This window comes from Ixodes scapularis, unplaced genomic scaffold (assembly GCF_016920785.2).
Source record: "Ixodes scapularis isolate PalLabHiFi unplaced genomic scaffold, ASM1692078v2 PGA_scaffold11__112_contigs__length_91849675, whole genome shotgun sequence".
Lineage (NCBI taxonomy): Eukaryota > Metazoa > Arthropoda > Arachnida > Ixodida > Ixodidae > Ixodes > Ixodes scapularis.
The window spans coordinates 75,523,096-75,547,653 of NW_024609837.1; positions in this window are offsets into that span (position 1 = coordinate 75,523,096).

Sequence of the window (24,558 nt, forward strand, 5' to 3'; positions counted from 1 at the left end):
ACCTTGTATATCTCTATTTTCAATTATCCGACGACAGAAAGGCTCTAAATATGTGTTAAATAATAGAGGTGAAAGGGGACATCCCTGCCTTATAGATGACAAAACTGGGATGGGTTGGGTAAGGCGACCATTCACAATCAGTTGCGTGCTGCACCCACTATATGCCATTCGTACACCAGCTAGAATAACTTCGCCAACCCCAACGCGGTCCAGTAAATCAAACAAAACATCATGATGTACGCGATCAAATGCCTTCTCTAAATCTATTTGTAACATGGCTACTTGGCCTTGATCCATGTCACAACACTCGAGAATACTGCGCCCACAGTGAATGTTTGTAAAAATTGTCCGCCCTTTAATCCCGCATGTTCGGTGGTCTCCTATGACGTTGTGTATCACAGCTTGAAGTCTACGAGCAAGCACTTTCATAAAAATTGTATAATCTATACATTGCTTAAAGCAATCGGCCTGTAGTTTTTGACATTCCTAAGTTTTTCGTCGTCGGAAACTTTTGGAATGAGGACTGTGTGACTATTAAGGAAAGAAGGTGGCAATGTTTTTTTTGAGAACGCTTCCAATATTACTTTATGAAGCTTTTGTGCTAGAACGTTCTTATACTTTTTATACACAGTAGCATTCAGCCCGTCCGGACCGGGTGATTTTCCGGACTGTAGTTCGTCTATAGCTGCTTCGATTTCGCTAAGTTCAATTGGCTGCTCAAGCCAAGCAGTGGTGTCTTCATCTAATCTCGGAATCAGATGCAAGAAGGCGTTATCAAGGTGACACCGATTCGGCTTTGCGTCACACTGAAAAAGCTGACTGTAGTACTCGACAAATGCTTGCTCTATCACTTCGTCTTTCGAACTTAACGAGCCGCGATACTCAATTTCACAGACTCTCTTCTTACTCGCGTAGAGCTTTTCTCTACTAAGCGCTCTTTCGTCGGTTGTTCTCCGAGGAGATATTTTTCAGCACGCGCTCTGACTACCGCCCCTTTATACTTCTCAGTTTCTATTGCGGATAAACTGTTTTTGGTAGTTTTAATCTCGTTTATATATATATACCGGGATATTCGGATTCTAACTTAAGGAGTCTCTTTAAATCTGCACGAAGTAGGTTCTCTTCTTTGTCCCTTAAATATTTTAGAGTGTGGGATCTTTCTAGAGCTGCTAGCTTCATTTCTTGCTTTGTTAGCTCCCATGCCTCAGCTGAGTTAATAAAATTCCCACTGGACATTTTCCCCAACAACGCTTCAAGCATGTTAGTAAAAACTTCGTCGTCAAGTAGCTTAGAATTAAATTTCCACAAACCCCAACTGAAGCAATTAGTTTTTCCTCTAGCTTCGCCCAAAGTGAACATCACCAGTGCGTGATCGCTGAAAATTATCGGCAGAACCTTGTACTCGTCCGTCCCAGTTAAAAGCTCGGCTGACACGTAAGCCCTGTCAAGTCTAGCGTGACTGGACAAACAAAAATGCGTATATCTGAGCGTCTCCGTCCTTTTTTTGAAAAGTACCAACATCAAGGAGAGAGTATTCATGAACCATAGTGCTCAGAAACAACGCGCTGGAGTCGCTATGTTTTGCCTTCGTTGATCTGTCGCTTTCCTCGCAGACACAACTGAAATCCCCTAACAATACTATTTCTCGGGCACAGTTTAAAAAGTTATGTAGACACTCAAAGAATTTTTTCCTTTCTTTGACCTGATTAGGAGAATAAACGCAAATGACCCTCCAAGGCTTATCAAAAATTACGAAATCGCATACAATAAGCCTACCGAAACTATCTGTAGTTATTACGTAATCCTTAAAATTCAGCGCTCTTCTGACGAATAATAAACACCCCCCCCCCCCCCCCCCCGACAAGCCGTTAGCGTGACTAACACAGATATCAAACGTGGCCTGAAAGGGCTGCACTAGCCTCGCTGTGTCCTCCTCACTTTCTACTTTAGTTTCTTGGACTGCGAAGATGTCCAGATTATTGTCTTCGAGAACTCTTCGTACGTGGTACTGTTTACGACTCGTAGACATGCCACGAACGTTCAGAGTTCCAAATTTGACTGCGTCAACAAGCTGTGACATCTCCGTTGCACCACAAGAAGGACACTGCAAGCGAAGGTATCCTCACAAGCGCAGGCTATGCGTATCACAGTACCGGTGCTCCCTTTCCTCCTTGGTCTAAGGGGGGCTTCGTCCTCGCCTTCTGTGGCAAACGAAGGGGTCGTCCTGGAGTCGTTTTCGATGGCGGTTCAGCTTCACCTAATCCCTTGAGGGTTCCTGCGAGGTCTTGATCAGTTTCCCTTGACCTTTTGACGGCCTGGGTACCAGCGTTGGTCATAGTAATGTCCGTCACCTCGTCGGCTCCTGTCTCAACCTCTTGCTCCTTTTCGGTAAGGGTTACGACGCTCGCAGGGTGGCCACAGACGGCTCCAGCGGCTTTAGGGACCGCTGCTTGCGTGAAAATCTGTTTGTCGTCACTTGGCACCAGCGCTTTGACGTTTGTCATTCCTTCCGGTGTAGGGGCGAGCACTGGCTTCGCAGTGGCCCCCTCTTCCTCCATGTCTGCTTCATCCATTAAGAGCTCAGACGTATCCTTTCCCCCTCCCACAGGCCCTGCGACCGCCGCATAAGTCCGCACGCACTGTTCGGCCGCGTGGCCGAACCGACGGCACTCGCTACACTTGGGGACCCGGCACTCGCGCCGAATATGGCCAGTGCGATAGCACCTAAGGCAAAGCGGGGCCCTGCCTGGTGCCACCACAAGTGTCATTCCTCCGGCTATCCGCACTTGGTGCGGTAGTTTTTCCACGGTAACACCCGCCTTCAGTGTAACCAGAACCGTCCGGGTGTTGGACTCGATTGCTTCACAGCCCGGAATGCGCCACTTCTCCCTCGTTACGTCAGTTACTTTGCCGTATGACGAAAAAGTGGTACGCACCTCGTCGTCAGAGACATGATGAGGCAACCAGTGAACCTTGAGGCGAACATTCTGGCCGTTGGGATCAATCACGATGCAGCGCCGGTCTTTCACGACGAGCTCCCGGGCTTCAACCAGTTTTTTTTTGCTTTCGTTGCTCTTGAAGGTCGTCAACCACACATGGTTCATCTGGTAGGAGCTCAGTGAAACCACGTCGGCTAGCAGACCCGCGCGAGTCAATGCGTCTCGGAAGTCTTCCACGCGGTACGGGCGTCCTTTAACGTCGGCATGTAAGAATACCGAGTTTAAAACAGTAAGTCCAGTTGGCAGCGGTGGCAGATGAACAGAGTATTCCAGCTCAGCAGAAAACGCCTTATCACCACGGCCCGGCTGGGCCGTTTTCGGCGCTCCATCGGAGCTCGACATTCCGCGTCTGTACACTGCGGTGCCCAGAAGTGGAATCTATGCTACGCCCCACCGTTAGAGAAACTCGATTTGACTATTCGTTTTATACAAAATGCTTTGGCTGCAAATGCAGTTAAGCCGTCAGCATGTTTTGCAAAGCACTCGTACATCACTCGCCGTACTTCAGTTCTACTCACCTGCCATGTAGAGTACTTTCGCGTCTTAGAACGATCCTTTTGTTCGCGCATCACCGGCCCAGTAGACCTGGTACACCCTGTCGTCTTCAACTACACCGCTTAAGTCCCTTACATCGTCGGAACTCACAAAAGGCTGGGTCTTGTCGAGTAGAAATTCTACTAAAACATAAGACATTGTAGAGCCGGGCAGGATCGACAGGTTGGAGCAAGCGGGCAAACAAAACGAGTCCAGAGCGATCGTTCATGAAAGCTCGGCGAAGCCTCTATGGGCGAAGCGAAGTGCGAAGTGTCGTGTTCGGCGCTTCGCCGGGCTTCTGATCAAGGTTGACCGGTCGGTTGCGTGTCATATCTCTAACGTCAGCGGTTTTATGGGCTCACGTCCCAAAATCGTTTTCTCGTGCATAGATTACTTTTCGTATTCATAGATTTGACGAAATAGTGGTATCCGAACGAACTTTACGTCCTTTGACCGTACGTCTGTCTGCACGTCAAAGCTTTCTGACGTACAGTCAGAGACAATCGATGTACAGTCAGAATCACCACCAAGACATCCTGATGGCATTTCGCGGCGGCCGACTGCCACCAGGAAACCATCAGAAAGCCGACAAGCGGGGTCTTACTGGAGTTTGACTGTCGGTCAGAGTAACTTGTTGGCCAATCAGACATGCTTGACGTACAGTCAGGCACAGTCAGCGGTCCACTAGAAAACATTGACTGCCAAGCAGGGTTACATTGATGGATTTTTCCTTCGGGTATCACCTGCGAAGATGGGCTTCGGAGGATCGCGAAAACGGTACATTCTCGGCTGTTTTTCGATTAATAGCGCCTATCGACTCCGCCACACAAGATTTATAAAGACCTGCTAGAAGGAAAAATCCGTTGTGTTCGTAAAGGAAGAACAAGATAAAAGGCACCTTACCGGTACAATCGGGCGGCGGTCTCCTGGTGACCGGCGCAACCGGCGTTTCAATCTTTCAATCGCGAGTCTAGGCAAGCGCCTTCTTTTTGATGCTCTTCGTCGTCTTCATCTTGGAATCTTCGAAATGCCTCTAGCAGACGACGGAGGAATCTTAAGGGCACAAAGCTGCTCGATCTTCTGAAGTCGGCAAATTTTAACCGGGCTACAATAAATAAAAGACTCACGGTCGCCGCTACAGCACGGCCGCTACGGCCGACGCCGATGTTTGTTTACCCGCCGGCCTCCCCCGCATGTGCGAGGGCGGGGCTTAGCCGGAATCGTCATCTACCTCCTCTCCCGCCTTCGCACCTCCTTTCTCATGCGCAGAAGACGAAAATGAGCCCACTTGCGAGGCGTATGTGTTTATTTGTTCTAATATTTTTTATTGCCTTTACAGTATTTATAGTAGAATTTTAACTGTACTAGGTAATAGTATTATTGTATACTATATAAGATATATCTTGTTCTAAGGCAGATCGGGCCCATAGGGAGAAGTAAATTAGTTGACTAAATATTATGTTGAGTACCCCTAGCTCCCACACCGAAAAGCTAATATATTTTCATTAAATGATATGAGATTTAAACAGCTCGCGGTCTTGAATGATTATACCAGCGTCGCAAGCTGATTTGTTGACCCCACGTTGTCATTCGATCGAAATTACATTATTTTGCTATGTGGCCGGGGTATAATGCAAGAATTCAGTGACTGCACGCGATAACATCCCTTACATTATCGTAAGTGATACTTGTGTAGCCGTGTCCGGAGGGAGGGGTAGGCGGGCGGAGAGGAGGGGGAGTTTGAAGGATGAGGGGAGGAGGAGGTGAAGGAGGAGGAAGAGGAGGGAGGAGTGGAGACGGAGGTGAAGGAGGACGAGGATGGGAGGAGGAGAACGAGGAATAGGAGGGAGGATGAGGAGGAGGGAGGAGGGGTATACCCTCCCCTCAGTTCACATAAAGTGTAATCGCCGACTAAACCAAGCATGAATGCACCGCTAATCCACTCTTACTTCTTGAGTGATTTGCTCAGCCGGCGATAGCCAAGCTATAACGACCACGAGTGTCGTGACTATGCAATTTTGGCGCAGTATTATCGCTGAGGGTGATTATGGCATCGGCTGTGGCCGGAGCTGAAATAGGACATGGGAGCGCAAAATCATGCACGTATAGCAGCCCAACTGAGTGTTGCTGAAACACTCTGAGAGTGCTTCTTGATGAGGATGCCTCATATTTCCTAGAGTTATTGGAGGGAATGAGCCCGCAGCTGACACTTTTTAAATAACTAATTGAACGAAAAAACGAAAGTGAGAGAGAGGGGAAATAAAAAAAAGAAAGACCAAGTTTGAGATGAATAGAAGGAGAGAGGGGTAGGAAGAGTGACACAATGAAAGAGAAAGAAACAAGAGTAAGAATAGTTGTAGATAAAAAAAAAGAGATGCGGAGAGAGAGAAAGGGAGAAGTAGAAAGTGGGAGAAAAATAATGACAAAGTGAATTACAAGAACCTAGGAAGACGGAACGAAAAGGCAACATGAGAGATGGCTAAAACGGAAAGACAGAAAAAAGAAGAAAAAAAAAAAAACAGATGAAAGAGAGAGTGAGAGAAAGTAGGGACAACGATATCTGATAACTTGACGCGTTTCTGCATCGGATGATTGGTAGGATTGGTTCCGTGGACTTCCTTGGGTTACAGGAAATGCCCCCGATAATGTAGTTCTTCTGTCGGATGACGTGTTAATACGTCCTTAATAGACCATGTACTCAATGAGGAAAAAAAAACAAGAATGCATGCAAGCGGTGTGCGTTCCCTTCAGTGATCCGGCAGTTTGGGTACTCCGCGGTCGAAATGTTATTTTTACTTTTGTCGCATACTGACCTGCAATGCTGCTAAGAGCATATGAACCATGAAGAAACATTACCCTTTTCATTCACAATTGGTTGAACTGTAAAGACATATATTTACCAACATTAAAAAATAGAAATTTTTTTGACACTGCCATCATGCTCATCGGCTACTATACACTAAAGTAAAAATTACCCATAAAATTGAGAAGCCTTGTTTATATCGTTCTTTTTTTTTTACAAAATGACGGTTTTGTTTTATAATGAAACGGAAATTGTAGGATTGTGACATTCAAAATACAGATCCCTTTAAATAAGCTTTTTTTATTAAGAGTTATAGTCAGACCTAGCCGACGGTTCAAGATACCCGGGGTCCGATTTCGATCAGCAAAAGAGCGAGTACGAGAGCTAATTTGCGTCTCGGGGGCGATCGAAGTAGCGTCCGTGGAGGATCCGTCTGTAAACGCGTGGGACCAACGCGGTTCGTTTGCTATGATGCCTCATTTGTAGACGGAAATAAAACAGGATAACACCGTACGTCCTTACCTAACGGACAAAGAAGACGCTGATTGTCTGCTACAAACCGACCGCCGCGGCGGAGTGAGGTCCGACGCGTACGGAAATTGTGTTCATATACTAGTTCACGTTGAAACCCACGGAGACCCTCTGCTTCTTTTGCGAGTCTCTTGTTGTTCTGCTGCCGTGCACAAGCTGACATCGACCAGTGGATGAAGGGGTACTAAGGAAAGCACATCATATACCGCGAGACCTCTTTCGCCATTTGTATGTTGGTGAGGCGTTCCCACCAAATTATTGCCCAATTCTAAGGTTGCTAACGGGTCAAAAATACCTCATTGGTTGATTGCCTGCAAGTTGTGACGTTACAACCAATCAGCACCCGAGAACTGTCTCGCACTAACCTCGACGAAAATCGGACCCAAGGGGCGCGAGTGCTTCAAGACTGTACTTCCGATTAGCAGCGTGATCAATCAATATCTAAACGGTTCAAAAACCGGGTCTGCTAAAACTCCCCATCGCAACCAGAAAAATGAAAAAGCGGCAGTTGACGTTCCGCTGGGAAACTTGGCAGTTTATGAAAACTTCGGCTAATACTATGCGGCACTGATAAATTGAAGAACCACGTCCTGGCAAAAGGAGCACGCTACGGCAGCCGTGAGTCAATTAGAACAGTGAATTGAAGGGCGTGAATGCTCTGCTCAGGAGAGTGCTCTAGCCGGTAAATTGTCACGTTCTCAGTCTAACGACCTAATTGGCTCGCTGTGTTGTAGCCTTTGTTTCTTGTAAGGTTAGTCAAAAGTCCTGTATAGGATATCTTTATCTTTATTGTTCTTAACCATGATGGGCCCTCCTCATAAAGCCGCGAAGATGTATATCACAATGTAAGATGCTTACCTTAGATTTTGGTGGATCTAGCTTCAAGTTCTTCTAGGAAATTTTAGTTACATTAGGGATTAGTTTGAACGTCTAGACTTTGAACCCATAAACTTCTTAAAAAAAATAAAAAAAGAACAACAAAGCATTGAGAACGCAATAATTCTCACCGAGGAAACATGCCAGTAACCGCATACCCACCTGTCTGAGGGACAGTGACAGGTCCTTTACAAGAAGGTGCGGACAGCACAAGAAGGGTTTCTCCACGAGCCCATCTCGAACAAAAAGGAACAGCCTCGCCTCATTCGGCGTCGGTGTCGTCACCAACGACAAGGACGCCCAGGCTCCAGCACTTGGTGGTTTGCCGACTCGCCCAAGAGCATTCTCGTGTCTGCTTTGACTGCGTAGTTTCAAGGGTTCATAGCAAAAAAAAGAAAGTGAGGTATGCCTCTCTTCCCGTTTTGTTTGGCATTCGTCCCGGTAGCTCCTGAGTTAGTTACATGGGCAAAACAAACAACTCTCCTGAGGGACGCCTTTCGTTTTCGTTTTACTTCAACCATGCAGATGAGACGCGAGAGGTATTACAATCTGTTAAATTGAAGCTCTTCCTTCTACTTTCTTTCACGTTTGTCTTGCTTTGTCCTGTCCATTGACTTGTCGGTATCGCGTTTCTTCTTTCATTTCACAATGACATTGCGTCTTCTTCTGTCGTCCCTTCTCTTTTTTCTTTTTGTTTTATTGTTCTTTCTTAATTTGTATTTTTTGTATTTCTAATCCCCTCGTTCACTTTCTTTTGCCTCTTCCGATTTCAATAATTTATTTGTTGTTTTGACTTTCTCTCCTTCCCACCTTCTTTCCTTTAATGTATTTTTTTATATATATTTAGCTGCGTGTGCTTCTTTGTCGCTTCTTCTTTCCTTTCCCATTATTCTTCTCTTCCTCCTCAAATCTTAATCGCTCTGCATCGGACTGCGACAGCTTGTTTTATTTTCTAAACAAACATTTTCTACTCACATGTACATACAGTATACGTAAGTGTCTGCAGGGACACTGCTTCCCACCCTTCCCAGATGTCATCATTGTATAAAAGACACACACCCAAACTGATGTGTACTAATGCAGAAACATGGTAAAGAAGGCCACCTTAAATTTGCTTGTGCACTTTAAGCTACGATTAGTGTATTACTTAATTTTCTCCGAAGGCGTGGGAGAATGTGTGACGAATGCTCGTGAAGTGAAAAATACCTGCTGCGATAAAACAAATCATAAAGGTAAGTATAAAAACTATTATTGACATCCCACGTCTGAAAGACTGAAGCTGTAAACGAATTCCGATGTTGCCACTGTGAGAGGACTTTTGTGAGGTAAACACCAGTTCCTATTGTACTCTTCACAGTGAACGTCCGGTACTTGAGTGCCACTATTTTGATGCCATGATTTCCTTTAACTTTGATGCTACCATCTCAAATTTTGATGGCGCAGTTCTCTGTGTATTTCCTACGAAAAAAAGCAAACCTTTCTTGTAAAAATAGCCCCTACCCTTAATACCCTTTTAGTTTGTCATGACCGGGTGCCACAATGTCAAAGATTCTCAGTCCACGTTACGTTTTTTCACTTTTTGTTCTTTTACATTATTACTTGGACGAGGTCCAAAAAAGGTAACTGCGTGTTGGTTAATTTTCCCCAAAGACGAGGGCGGAATGTGTCATGAAGTTTCGTGAAGTGAATAAGACATAAAAAATAAAAAGTGAATAATAAAAAAAATTGAACAAAGCAAAGCGATAAATAGAAATATTGTTATCGATATTCCACGTTTAATAGCCTGAATCTGATAAAACGTCGGACGTGGTCGCTGTAAAATTACTTTCGTGAAGTAAACACTATAGATTGTTCAGTACCTCTTCTTAGTGAATGGCATGGTATATGAGCCCAACTATGTTGACACCCTGGGTTCGAACAACTTTGATCGTATTATCTGAATTCTATACGGCGCGCTTCTTCATGTTTTTCTCGTGTACAAATCAAAACTTTTTTCTAAAAATCACCCCATTTTAATACCATTTTTCGTAATTCGTCACCCACCGAATGCTCTTTCACTTTACCCTTTTCCCCGCCATGCGGATGACGGCTCAATGAAATAAACGTTTCACATTTTAAAACGAAGAGATTTCTCCACAACTCGTCATAGAATTATTATCTCCAAAGATAATTTATATTCCTGGCCCCAAGCAGTCCTTTCCCGCTTTCTTTTTTTATTGCTTCCTCATTTCTCCCTCTGCGGCCTGTTTAACATACTTTCCGATGTATATTTCATTCCTGTCTAATAAAAGTCTTAAACATCACATGTCTTTCTATAATAACTTATAAAACATATTAGAAAAGGAGACACTGGCTGGGACTATAGTGGCGCCGGCTACTCATTTCCAGTCTCATTTTCAACTAAACATTTTTCTATATCTCACCGATTTGTACCCTTTTTTTTTTCTCTAGGCAACGTCTTCCCTTATCTTAATTATCTTTCCTCATTAGCGTTCTATCTCTCCTTCTAGTCCACTTATATGATATATCTTCCTCTCTTGAGGATCTCATATTGCCTGTCCCATTTATATCGTTGCCTTACTTTATCTGCGCTATTACTTTCCTCCCAATTGTATCTCTCTTGCTTATATTAATCTGGGTTCACTGACACTCGTTTACACCTTCTTCATAAATTTATATTGTTATGGGGCAAGCTCAACCTTTGGGACAAAATAAAGAAAGATAGATGGGCGGTGAAAAAAAGCTGAAAAAAAAACAGAGGATGAGAAAGAATACGCGAGTAGCAGACAATGGTGCACCGTGACAACAATAGCAGCAGACCCAGCAGCAGAGGCGACAGGAAAACAAACGAGGTCTTGACCGAAAGCGACAAGCATCGGCGCCGTGGCGAAAAAAGACACGAAAAACGACGCGGCATCCAAACTGCATCAAACGCATGGACGCACACCCCAGAGGACCCTCCCCTCACGGTGCGGGTGGACACGCAGAGAAGATAGCGGACAGACTCGAAAGCACCGGGGTCGGTGTCTTGAACCCGCGACAAGTATCAGGATGGACGCAGACGAACGTTCCAAGCATGGGAGACAGTCGCCGGTTTATTGGTTTGCATTCTGCGCGACCCTCTAAAAACGGTTTCGTTTTCTTCTATTGGTATAATTGAAGAATTTACTACGCCGTAATTAGAGGCTCCAAAAAACGCGAATTTACTCTCTAATGGTAAGATCTGCCAAACCCCGCAATGTTGAAAAGAATAAGGGTTGCGTCAAAAAATACAAACGTTGGTTAATAAATACGAAAATTTTGTTTTTATTGCGAATTAGTTAACGGACGTCTTGGAAGTTGAAGGTTGGATCATAGAAAAAATTTTCACTTTGGCCTTTCTTAAAACGTCCTTTCAATTATGTGCATAGTGTATCAGCTTCAGCCACTGAGAACACACGAGATGTTGTATCGTGGATATTCTATAACTGGCAGGTGCAAGGGAAAATTTAATTTATATCCATTGAACATTCTAGCCCCACACAAATCAAGACTGAAAGAAAGGAAAAAAAATAGACATATACAAATCTCTGTAACGCGAAATTAGAGCGCAGCCCTTGAGGAGGAGAAGGAAGGGTACGGAGAGGAGGGTATGCCCCCTTCTCCTCCTCTCCCCTCCTCCTCCTATTCCCTATTCCTTCTACCCTCCCTTTCTTCTTTCCTCTCCTCCTCCTCCTGCATAGCTTCCCCTCCTATTCCTCCGTGCCCTCCTCTCCTCCTCCTGCATATCGCCCCATCCTGCTCCTCCGTACCCCCCCCCCCTTACACAGTTTCCCCGCTAAATTTAGTTGAAGAATTGAATCCACGTGACCACAACGGCAATTTAATTCCCCGCTATATTTAGCCGGGAATTGAATTACAGTTGACTTAACGCGACGTCCATTTTCCCGCTGAATCTAGCGGAGAAAATTACTTGCTATTGAGGTCACGTGACGTCAATTTTGCCGCTAAATGTAGCGGAGAAACTGAATGTTTTTATAGGTGACATGACACCAAGTCATGTGACGTCTTTTTTTCCGCTAAATTTAGCGGGGAAACTAAATTGGTATTGAGGTCACCGGATCTGAATTTTACCGCTGAATTTAGTGGGGAATTCAATTGCTGTTGAGGTCACGTGACGTCCATTTTCCTGCTAAATCTAGCCAAGAAACAGAATTTGTTTATAGGTGACGCGACACCAAGTCATGTGACGTCATTTACCCGCTAAATTTGGCGCAGAAAATTAATTGGTGTTGAGGTCAAGTGATGTCCATTTTTCCGCTAAATCTAGCGCGGTTACGCTGACGCCGACGCCGACCCCGCGAAACCATTAAACGGGCGCGTAAGAGCTGCACTCTAAAAAAAGTGAAGTATGGGCATTTCACGATGAAGTCGCAAAATTTTGATGGTCTCTTGTAGAGATGGTATCCAGTGAATGCCACAGCGTAGTGCGGTGTTCAAAGCGCATGGTCACATGGTGTTCCCATCTGTCGTTTCCAAAGAAACGACCATCCTTAGACTCGATAAAGCGCACGTTGCGAAGTTGTTTGTGCTATACTTTAGCTCAGCGTTCACAGTGCATGCTCTAAGCCAGATGCCCACCTATGGTCTTAAAAAAATGACACCTGTCTTGATAGACTATAATCTAGAGCTCGTTCTGAGCTAGCGCCATGATTAACGCGCCTCAATTTGAAAATTTTTAGGAACAACCGGTATGTCGAGGAGTCGAGATTCGACTATAAAGTTCGACCTACAGAATTGTCTCCTGCCGGGCAGAAAATCGGTTCCCATTTCGCCACTTTCCATTCTCTCTCGCACTCTTCTCTTCTCCTTTCCCCACTGGAGCCAGTCTCTGAGCTACTCCCCGCAGAAAAGGGGCGGATCTGCCTCTTTCTTGAACAGAAAGGAGGAATGAAGAGAGAGTTTCCTTCTCTCTGGCGGCTCGTCGGCCTTTAAATAAGACAGACAGTGCCCAAAATTAAAAGGATTCAGGCAGCACTCATAAAACCGTGTTTGAGGCCAAACAAAAAAAAAACAAAAAAACATTAACGTATGCGTGATTCGACCCAAATAGGAGTGGATGGGAATTTCCGCAGCACCGGTCACGTTACGTTAGCCTAGAAAGGTTTGTAACACCTGGTTCCCGTGAGGACACTAACCGCATTTAAAGCTCAAATCATAGTTGTAGCCCTTCACAGGTTCTGCGATCTGTCTGGGCTAACGCGACTTCTCAGTTAATGCGGGAAAGAGCAATAAAGAAAAACTAAACTGAAGCGCATTTCCTAATAACCGGCGGCAATTAAAAAATAAAAAAAAACAACGCTGAAGATCTACACTAGCATGCTCACCAAAGCGTATGCGAGACACAAAGGAAATGACCGGCGCATCGCGGCAATGCGAGTATGCGGAATATAATCTATGAAAAAAAAAAAGCGATTTTACGGAAAGTTGGAACATTTTTCTTTTATAATCATAATAATAATACTAACAAATAAATTCAGTACTAGCGCGTATATCTCCTTGGCCCCTTGAGAGAAAATGTATTAATAAATGTCAGCAACCTTTTAGTGTGCTCCTCCTGGTAGCGCGGTTACATAGAGTTAAAATTCATGCTTACTCGCAATAGAATATGACCAGTGCTTATTAACGTGGTCGCTTGCAGTGTTGGCTACAAATAAAAAGGCTTCTTTGCAGCGCCAACCCGATCAGTTGGGAAGCGAGCAAGCGCGACTGTCAAACTCGCCAACAGGTCCAGGTTAGCAGTCAAGAGCCCGCTTCTATGCTTTCGTGTACATCTCCAAAAATGTTTCTCAAATTGTGAGAGTCGCGGGATAATAATGATACAGCGTAAAGCAAGCGGACGTTCACCTTTGCTTTTTAGCACCGTTGTCTTTATGATTCATGTGTTAAACGAAGCAGTTACGTTGCCAAGCTCTTCTGCACTTTGCATCAGCCTTCAATCGGATGTAAAAAACTTATTTGAGCGAGAAAAAGGAAAAAAAAAAATCTCGAACCAGTGTATCTGAGTGATGTTGACTGGACCTCGCTGTTCCACTGCGCGAGCGAAGCTACAGTGCTAGCCAACATCGAGCTCACAAAAAATCACATGAAATAATAGATGTTCGCTGTTGTTGCATGCAAATATCATCAGCCCTTCATGCCATTGTGGAAAGTGTCATATATTAAAAGCGGTTTAAAAGCCTTGTAAAAGCACAGAACACTAACGCGCGGGTGGCTCTTGTTAGTGGCATGAATTGTGCATTAAAGCGGTACGGCTATTAAAACGTTGGCTATAATACCTTTAAATTTAAAAGAAAACAATAGGATCCGAATCTTTAAATCGGTTGTTTTTCTTTTTATTTCCTTGTTGCATACGATAGCGGAACAGAGCAGTCGTGCGGTCGCTGCGCGTCGCTTTCACGCGCCGCAAACGGCCACAGCGCTTTGCCAGTCGCCTCAAAGATGGCGTCGGAAGGAAGGTTGGCGCCACGTCCGATAGATGGCGCGCGAATGTGAATAAGATCTATTACGGCCAACGAAAAGTGACGAACTTCTTCAAATCGCGTAGGAGCACCTTTCTTTATTTAATGCGTTTTTAAACACCGCCCGCCCCGCCCCCTGGCAGTTATGAAAGGTAAATTATGTCAATTAAAATAATACAATTCATATCTGAAATTTTAGACAAAACAGCGGAACGATCATTCCAATTCAAGGATGTATTCGGAATACAATTACGAGACTTGTAAAATGTTTCAGCGTTTGCAAGCCGGAATTGCCAACTGCGTGCATAGAATCAATGCGTGCTGACGCGTACTCGGAGAAAAAAAAAAGGGGGGGGGGGGGGGGGGGGGGGAAGGGGATGTAGTATTTTTTTTTTGTTTTAGGCGTGAATCTTTTTTTTTTTTTTACATTTTACATATTACATTTTTTATATATAAAACACGAGCAAAATCGACAAAGAAATGCCCGCAGTCGGCTGTCAAACTAAGTTTTACAGCCGATTGAGAGAAGTTTGCACATACATTTTTTTAACAAGTTATCATATACCGCGCACTACTAATAAATAAATAAATTGTTGTTGAAACATATTACCAGAAATTATTAACAAAAACGCATGTTTAGTGTGCAACATGTTTTTATTTGTCTTGTGCATTTGGACTACTTTTTCGAAGCAGTTGCATTTGTAACTTGATTGCAGACATCGTCAAGCCGCTTTTTTGCTGCTTTCGCTTCTGGAAGTTTCACCAGTGCCTACCTGAAGAATAAAGCGTTCGACTAATTTAAAGCGCTCTTTTATTAGAAGGACGCCAAGATACCGTGTCGTGATAGATATATATCGCTGGAATTTTAGGCAGTTTTAAAATATAGTCGCAGGTCTTCAGAACATAAAACTCAATTCACTAACACAAAACAAAAAAAAAAAGAGGATATCAAAGTATCTTAATTTGTGAACAAATAGGAATCCTTTATGAATCGAATCAAAAATAAAAATTGTCGATTTGTGCCGACTAAGGGGACGAAACGCTCATGAACAACCCTTGTACTATGAATATTACCGGGTTCGATTTTGTCCAACTATAAGACACATCCCTCAGGACGATGAAACCAATATTTGCACATTAGAACAATCAAAACGAATAAAATACAAGTTTAGAAAAACGGATAGTCCTGTTAATCTACAGTAAACTCATAGCGATAGCCGCGATACGTGACGGCAAAGTACTTGGGCATCCGCGTCGCGTTCACGCGGGTGGGTGAAAAAAAAGCGTTCGGATCAAAATGGACATCTGACCATTTTGTTTCGAACGCTTTTGTTTCTTTCTTTTAGTTCTAAAGCGCGTGAAAGCGCGTCTCCCGGCACGACATCTTGGTATTGACAGTGCTACGATGGCATTTGGTTATCCGACGTTTCTTTGTATTTTAATGAGAGAGTGCGTGCAGTGGGCATTATGTTCTACAGGGAGTTTCCGTGAAACGAGAACCGCGTTTTTTGGACTGAGTTATAAGCTAAGCATCGCAGAAAGTTCAAACTTCGTGGGAATGTGACACGAGCGGTTGGGATAGAAGGCTAAAGTTTGAGAACATGACGTAACCCAAATTAAAGGATAATTGAGAAAAAAAAAACAATTTGTCTGTGGGCCAAAGTCCAGCTAAGCCTAATATCGTGAAAACAAGAAAATGGCATTGTGGGCGCCTGCGTATTTCTTTGCAAAATCTTGTCCACAAGAAAGTAAACAATATCCTTTTTCTTGCTGTATTTCTTTTACTGAAATATGTGTTACACGCTTCCACAGTGTCATTTCATGCTTTAACAATATTATGCTTAGGTGAACGTTGGCTAAAAAAACGGAAACTTTTATTTTTTCTCAATTATCTATTGATCCAGTTAACAGCATGTTCTCAAACCTTCGCGTTCTATCTCAACCGCCGGCCTCCCATTCGCATGGACCTTGAGCTATCGCCGATCCGTAGTTTATTTGGCCGAGCCAAGAAAGCACGGTTCTCATTTCACAAAAATTCCCCGTACAAAAACCCTCTATATAAGCGAGGTTGTTAAACCTGTGGCGTAGCTCTGTGGTAAAGCCTCTGCTCCGGACATAGCAGGACGCAGGAGTGAAGTCGCGGGCCACCTGCTGTAGCATGCATCCGGACATCGTCGGACCAAAGGAAGCGGAGGCTTGCCGCGCGCCGCTGACCGCGGCCGGCTGCCGACCAAAACCAGTTTTCGCCCTCATCGGCGCGCCGGCTGGCTTGCGCGGTTCAGAGCTCGTCGCTCCTCGCCGCAGAAAAAGGAGCCAATGAGAGGTGACGTATGTAGTGACGTTGCGATGCCATGGCACCGCGGAAGCCGCTTATCCGCGCGTCTTTCATTTTGCAAATGAGCGTAGCGTTGTGACGTTTCGTCTGCTATCCCTATTTTTCCCAATGCCTTTCCCAATTGAGCGGTTCCTTGAAAATGTGTGACTGTTTCCCTTTTTATCTGACAAGACGCAGCCAGATTACCTAATTAAGGACGCTAAGAACAACCGCTGGGCAATTATAGGAAAGGAATTCGGAATTACAGGTGAGTATCTTCGTGGAACTCGTTGAATATCGCCTCTCTTGTGACGGATGTCGTGATGATTTGGTGACACTCAAAAGTAGCCTTTATATCTGGCGTGCAGCCGGGGCAGCAAAGCAGTGATCCGTCCCTCGGTGTTTCGGTAGCACCAACTCTGCCGGACCCAAAACCTGCCCCTCCATTCTTTCAGAGTGCGGCGACGTCGCAAGGTCAACGAGCAGTCTAAGATGATCACATTCACGCTGATCGTCCGCCCCCTACCCCCCCCCCCCCCCCAACCCAAGGTTGACATCAGGGCGCGCTCCATTCAAACTAAGGCCGACCTCGCTGCGAGGACTAACCCGAACTGTACTCGATGGACGCGCTTCGACGACGGAACTGGTTGACAGTGAGACACCAGGGGCCGCTTGCTAGAAAGTCTTGACTCAAGTCTTGGCTCAAGTCTTGACTCAGGCGCCTGGCGGTCTCGCCTGAGACCGTGACTGAGACCAAGACGGATCCAGCACGGTCTCCGGCGCGGTCTTGACTCAAGTCCGGACTTGAGTCTGGCACCCAGACTGCCCAGACCGCCAAGAACGGAGTGAGCAGTACCTAGAGAGGGAATCTAGGGAAAACTGAAGAAATACCGGAGAAAACAGAGGGTGCGTTCCAAATCTACTCGAAGGGATCCGAGTTACCCTAGCAGATCATGTCACGTGACAACAAAAATGGAGTAATGCCGGACGCGGGTAGGTTTTCGATCGCAAAGGTACAAAACCTTTACCCTAGAGTGAGACCGAGTAAATTTTGGAACACGGCCGAAGATTCCGGACGTGGAAGTGACGAGTTGTGACATCCTGTCCAATAAGAAAGCGCCGGCGACGCGAGGCGGCAAGCGAGAGATCGTCTGCTTCTGCTACGCTGCGATCGGTTTGGGCAAAGAGAAACGACGACAGTCGCAAAACTGCGGCACATGTCTCGTACATACCGTGGTTCCGTGCAAAATAGAAGAAAGAAAAAAAAGAGTCAGCGATGCGCGGTTTTGGGTAGAGTTTAGTGCGCACCAACGCTGTCATATTGCTTCGTATCGCGATCGTCTGTCACCACCGTCGTCGACGTCCAGTGCGTACGCCGAATAAAGTTGTCTACAGAAATGCCTGCGTGTCCTTAACGCCCAATTTTTTAAGAAAAAAAAATGCGCTGGACGTATTTTCTCGGAAGCATTTGCAATAAAAGTTGATAATTATGTTTCGATCATTAAGTTAGCAGACGACCGTCTGAGTTTGCTGCACGCAGACATGGATGTCGCCGGTCCATCACGGATGCCTCCCAAGGTAAAGAAATCAAATTGGTCTGAAGATGATAAGTTTCAATTGGTTTACAAAATCGAGAAACGCAAACGAATAATTAAGAACAAATTTAACAACAATATTACAAAAGCTGCTAAAAGAAAAGCATGGCAGGAGATCGCATTCGTGATGAATTCGCGGCATCCATCGACGCTGCGCACTGTGCCGCAACTCAAAAAGCAGTGGCAAAACCTCAAATCTCGCAGCCGCGCGGAACTGACCCTCTCGAAGAAAGCACACTCCACGACCGGTGAGTTTACTATACATATGTTTTTACTACACATAAAAATGAAGCACACATTCTGTGTGCTAAAGAAGTTTTTTTTCCACTTTCTCATTTTCTTGGCTAAATTATAGAAGAAATTAAGATATCAAGCTATTAATACAATCAAATCAAAACAATGAATGTGCTTGCTGCAATCAGACAAAATTTAATGCTCAAACAAAATATAGAGAGAACCTTGTCTTCCACAGGCGCAGGGCGCAACGACCACACGCTGACACCGCTGGCTGAGGCTGTGCTGGCGGTCATCGGTTCCACAAGCCCCGACCTTCTGGGTATCGAAGGAGGCATAGACACCGACGAGTGAGCTGTCATGTTACTGCTATTTGTACCAAGTCTAGCCTTTCGAGATTCACACGATTGGGGTAGCAAAGCTAATATTGTATTCATAATCATATCTGAAGTTCGCAAGTACTAAATACTGGGCCACTCAAAGAAATGTTCTGGTGTGTTCTCTCCAGAGCAAGAAAGAACCGTGCAAATCCAAGAACTCTAAAACTTTGAGCCATGTTACCTGAAGTTAAAGTCGAGCTAGGCATGTCAATGAAAGACCACTGCGCTCATCAATGATGATCATAAAAATAATATAAACAATAATAATAATAGTAATTATTGGATTAGGAGAGCCACGGCACTGCAGAAAGGCAGCAGCCCGTGCAAGGTACGCCCGCAATGCCACATCTTCTGATGGCGATTATGTGGTGATGTAAGATCACGACCTAATCTTGTGAGATGCAAGATTAAAATGATGGTGATTATGAGCCGACATGTACATGGGGAGGACGGCGCAGTCTTCTGAACATCGCAAGCGCCGTTGGTTGAGTCTTGAAAGTTTGGGAAAGAAAAATGATAGCAGACTTAGGCTGGTATACTGCTGAAATGGTAGAAGGTATATCTTAAAAAGGTATCTTGCAATCCGAACAAGACAAAGGGGATTGTGTTTCTACTACACTACCATTACAAAATACCTTATACTCTCATGATTTCAAACTCCAGGAAGCCATGAATTTTGTTTGATTTATCAGAAATTTATCTCAATAGTGATGCAAGATAAGTATATGATTTGCCTTATGAGTGGCTTCACATACACACAAGATATTTCATGCTTTCCTTTACATAGGCCTACTGATCATAACCAGGTATGCTACACATGAAACATTCGTGAAATGTAAGACAAAAGTTTATTTATCCCTCAAAAATGTTCATTGTTGAGGGCTGTTCAAAGAGCACATGACAACTCAAAACAAAATTTAGTTTGTTCATCGGGTCAAGAAGTTGTCTAGTGTGAACTATTAAACGGGGGACACGTGAACAATAAAAGCGAGCACTGCGCCACAGTTTTCATCGCAACTTGTGAGGACGTTGTGACTTGCCCATGCTATGCCACTTAAATTCAATGCCGTTGTCCTGTAATTCATATTTTTTGTTCTTGCAGCCCTTTTGTTTAGTACACATCTTTCCGAGCATCGGTGCACTGCAGAGGGAACACCCATGGATCTGTTGCTTCTCCACAATGTGCCGGCGCTCGGTGTACGCCATGCTACCAGATCACAGCGTCTGCGCAAGTTGCTGTAGAAATTTCCGCATGAGCCCCGTTGAGTGCGCTTATCACCGAGCACCGGTGCATTGCGGAGAAGCAACAGCTCCATGGGTGTTCCCTCTGCAGTGTACCGGTGCTCAGAAAGAAGCACACTCAACAAAAGGGCAGCAAGAACAAAAAATATGAATTACAGGAAAACGGCATTTGGTTTAAGTGGCATGTGGATACACTAAGAACATAGCGAGACAACCAAACTTAGGAAATTTGTTTGAATTAACCAGAAGTATAATACCCGAGTTTGAATTATCGCAAGACTACCGTATACAGGCTAGACTTTTATGAAGTCAAGCTGAACTATGACAAACAGCAAAAAAATATAGTTTCATGTTGAAACCTCTACTGCTACGTAGACCCAAAGGTCACAAACACAAAGCTTGGACCTCATTTGCTTCAGGTCCGTTGTATTGAGATGGCAAGTCAAATGAATGAAGGCACAAAGCTGAGACAGTCTGCTACATAAACATATTTGAGCGAGATTAGTGCTCTGAAATCTCGCACGTTTCGTAGGTAGCATTCACTGTCACAGCTGAGTTCGCTGCTGCTGAGCATATGCTGACGTCAAGCTTTTGCAACACTTCCAACATGCACATTGCATACCATGAGGAATGTCTTTTCTGAAATAAAACCACCCTGAAAGGGTGAACAGTATTGATAAATAAAAGAAATCAGAAGTAATCCTGAGCAGTCAGTTCAAATATGGTGTACAGTGAGTACAATTTATTAACCACCGACCAGTAGACACTACCACTAAATTTGGAATCACCCTGAGCAGATCTGCTGCTCAACATGGTAGTCTTTGACATAAAACAGAATTGTAGGGACAAGCAACCAGAAATATGTGGCCGGCATCAACACTGCACACTGGATCTCCATGAAGCCAGCTGTTTTCACAACTAATAGCCGCAACAGTCAAGATCGGGCTTGACCTGCACACTGTAGGCTGGCTTTACTAAAGCCCACATACTTTCACAACTAATAGCAGCAATGGCCGAGAGCTGAGGAGTCGAGCTTGATCCACATGCACACAAAAAGCATGAATGAAATACAAATAAGAGTGTTCTCAAATTATGTACAAGGGTGACAAGACTGACATTCTTGTGTATTTTCCTTAGGGCCAGCACAGCACCAGTCAGCGTGCAGCCAACCACTAACGAGGTGGTTGGAGAGGACCGAGTCCTGAACTACGAAGTTGAAGTGGACCCCGGGGTCGCATTCCTCGAGGTGCCGGAGTCCGAAGAAACGCAGGACTACGAGCCTCCGGACTGGCCGATGGACGAGGATGAGGCACCCGTGGAGCCTGGTGCAGCAGCTGCGCTGCTACGTCGGGAGGGGCCTCCTCCTGCGGCAGGGGGACCGCCTGAGGCAGCAGCTGCTGCTGAAGGGCGACCGGCACCACTAGGCAGGCGGGGACCACCTCGTTCACGACCGGTCTGGAGGCCCAGCGCACCACCCGCACGCTCGGCAGCCAGCACACGGGCTGCAGACAAACAGTTTTATAGGGACATCATGGAGCAACAACACGAGAACGTAAAGTTAGAACGGCAGTGCCTCCTTGCCAAACTGAAGGCGACGGAAGAGCAGGCAAGGGCATCGGAAGAGCAGGCAAGGGCAGCAAGGGCAGCCTGCGAGGCGGCCGAAATGATGAAAAAGGCTGCAAACTTCTATATTGAACAGGGAGAAAAAATTTTCATCTTACTTGGGAAGGCCCTACAACAAGACCCTTAAAGGGGAGGAGGGGCCTTCAGTTTGGCAAAGAGGCACTGCCGTTTTAGCTTTACTTTGTAAATACAATAAACAGTTTTTTTTTGGTTAGTTCTCTTCAATGTCTTTTTGGTTCCAAGTATGCAAAAAAATTCCACTGCATTATGTATTTCATTTAGCAACATGCAAAACTAAAGAAATGATGGCATCATAAAAAAATGCAACGACTTTTACACACTCAGCTAAGTAAAAGTGAAAGTCATTAGTGTAATAAACACGCGTAAAGACCGCACCCGCAAAAAAAAATGTTCGCCTTGCGCACCATTGCATTTGTACAGGCCTGAGCGATGTCACCGCCGACGTGGCATGCAGTCAGCAGCAAAGCTTTTTTTCCCTTTGCAATCCTTACAATCATCTCCCTTCTTGCTGCCTTTTGTCGAAGTTGCTTAAGGCACATTCAGCCAAGACACCTAACTATTCATCTCCCTTTTTATGTTTGAGCAACCTTCATCTATGATCCACTGACGTCAAAGCCGAGTGGGAACGACAACGAAAGAAAGTACAAACTGCAGGTCCAAAATGGAAGCACAGCGGCGTAAAGGCCCATACACACAGTTTCGTTTCAGTGCGTTTGACTGCACTGTATCGAAAAGTAGCCACAACTCCTTGGGCTGCCTGTGGTTCATATAAAACAAAGCAACTAACTTGCTTATCAGACGGCAAACAAACGGGGGCCCCGCACCATGCTGGTGATTGACTTCCCACCACATGGAAGCACTTACCAAGGCATAGGATGCCACAAATTGCCCGGACATGCACTTCGCACCATATTTTCTACAAAACTACCTGGTTTTTGGCATGTGAACTTGAAAAACTGTGCCAAACTTACGATGACGACATTCAACCAGCACGTACGGGATATTTCGGCGTTGGTAAAGTGTGCTACGAGCAGAAAGTTCCAATATGCCACCGACAAAGTTTTGATGCGAAAGGGTATTGTGTCGGAAGAACAAATTTAAATATGCGGTTCAAGGCGTAAATGGAATCCTGCAATTATTTGACCAGCGGCTCTAGACGCAACTCATAGTAAAGTTATGAGTTAGTGAAGTACTGGTAAACAATGCAAGGATCCATATGTCATGGACCGCAAAGGCCGATGTCTCGGTGGCAGCGTTTCAGCGAGCATGCATTTGGGGGCCACTGCCGACTGATCATTGCCTGGCCGAGCTTGCGGCGAGGCATGCTTCCCGTACTCGGTGAGGAGGCCCCGAAGGTGCGCTCAAAACATGGAAACTACATCATGAAGATAAAGGCAAAGGGCATCGTTATCACGAACAGGCAAGGCTGATGCAAAGAATGTGTGAACATAAATGTTAAAAAGTGCCGTCAATGCACCGCCACAAAGAGTCCTGCCAACTGTGCAGCCGCAGCCCTCCTCTGCCACTCGGACTTTCTTTTCTTTGACGGTTACTCTGTTGCGGGGCGACTCAATGAAACTATCGCCGCGATACACAGCAAGTGCTACAGCTGAATCAGGCGCATTTTACCATAGCTCTCGCTGCAAATGGCCGTCGCCTCAACCACCAGTATACAGTCGACTACAGACACGATGGTTGTAATCACATTCTGCTTGTACAGTGGCGCCGAAAAGAAATAGGGGGGTGGGGGGGGGGGAAGACTGCCCCCCCCCCCCGGCAGGTCAGAAATTTAATGGAAAAGATATGGAGGAGGGGTGCAAACTTGCCCTTCCCCCCCACCACTGTCGCCCTCCCCCCCCCCCCCCCCCCCAATCTGCTGAATGGTTCTGACGTCTCCGTGCTTGTAATCACCCATTTTTTCTGACAAAAACTTTTATTTCAGTGTCCTATTCAAAAGTTTCTGGCAATAGCCACAGTTTCAATAGATTGTTCATGGTGACTGTTGTGTGTAGAGTGGTGGCACCATCTGGGACACGGATCGCAATCCTAGAAGATTACGCCACACCGCGGAAATGCGAAGCACGCAGTCAACGGCCAACGCCAGCCAGTGAACCTATCATGTCTTCATTACGTAGCCTTTGTATCTTGAGTCAATAAATAGTTCATGTTATCCGGTCATCATCTTCTGGCCAGGATCTATCATGTGGTGATGAGGATAAGATTGCATAGAGACTGCTGCACTCTACGGCCCCATATCGCAACGTACAGGTGAGGCACAAGGTTTGTGAACATCGCCCTTTGTTCGGATACCCTCCTTGTGCCCTTGACAAGAAATGGCGACCCTGGGACAGATAGGAGAATTCAACCCTGCGTTTCCGGAGAAGTGGGATGCCTACGAGGCAAGATTGAACTTCCACCTCGAGGAAAACGATATCACCAACCCAACCAGAAAACGTGCTGTCTTTTTTAAGCGTTTGCGGAGCTGCCACTTTTGACTTAGTACAGTCACTACTCGCGTTGGCAACTCCCAAAACGAAGACCTTCAGCCAACCGTCGGAGATTGTACGCCAGAATGCCTTTACCGGCGGAATGAGGGTCCCGAGAAGTCTGTGGCCTTGTTCATTGTGAAACTACGGCGGTTGTCACAAAACTGCAACTTTCCAAATCTCACGGAAACACTGCGAGATCGACTCGTGTGTGACCTGAGGGATGAAACTCTTGAAGCTCGACTCTTTGTAAAAAAAAACTCTCGTTCAAGATCGCTCAGGAAGAAGTGCTGGCAACTGAAGCGGCGGCTCAAAGCACCCCCGATGTGAGGGGAGGAGAACCAGCTGTGGCAACCGACGTTGCCATACGTCAGGACTAAGAGGAAGGAGAAAACACGCTTAGGCAACCGACAAGGGAAC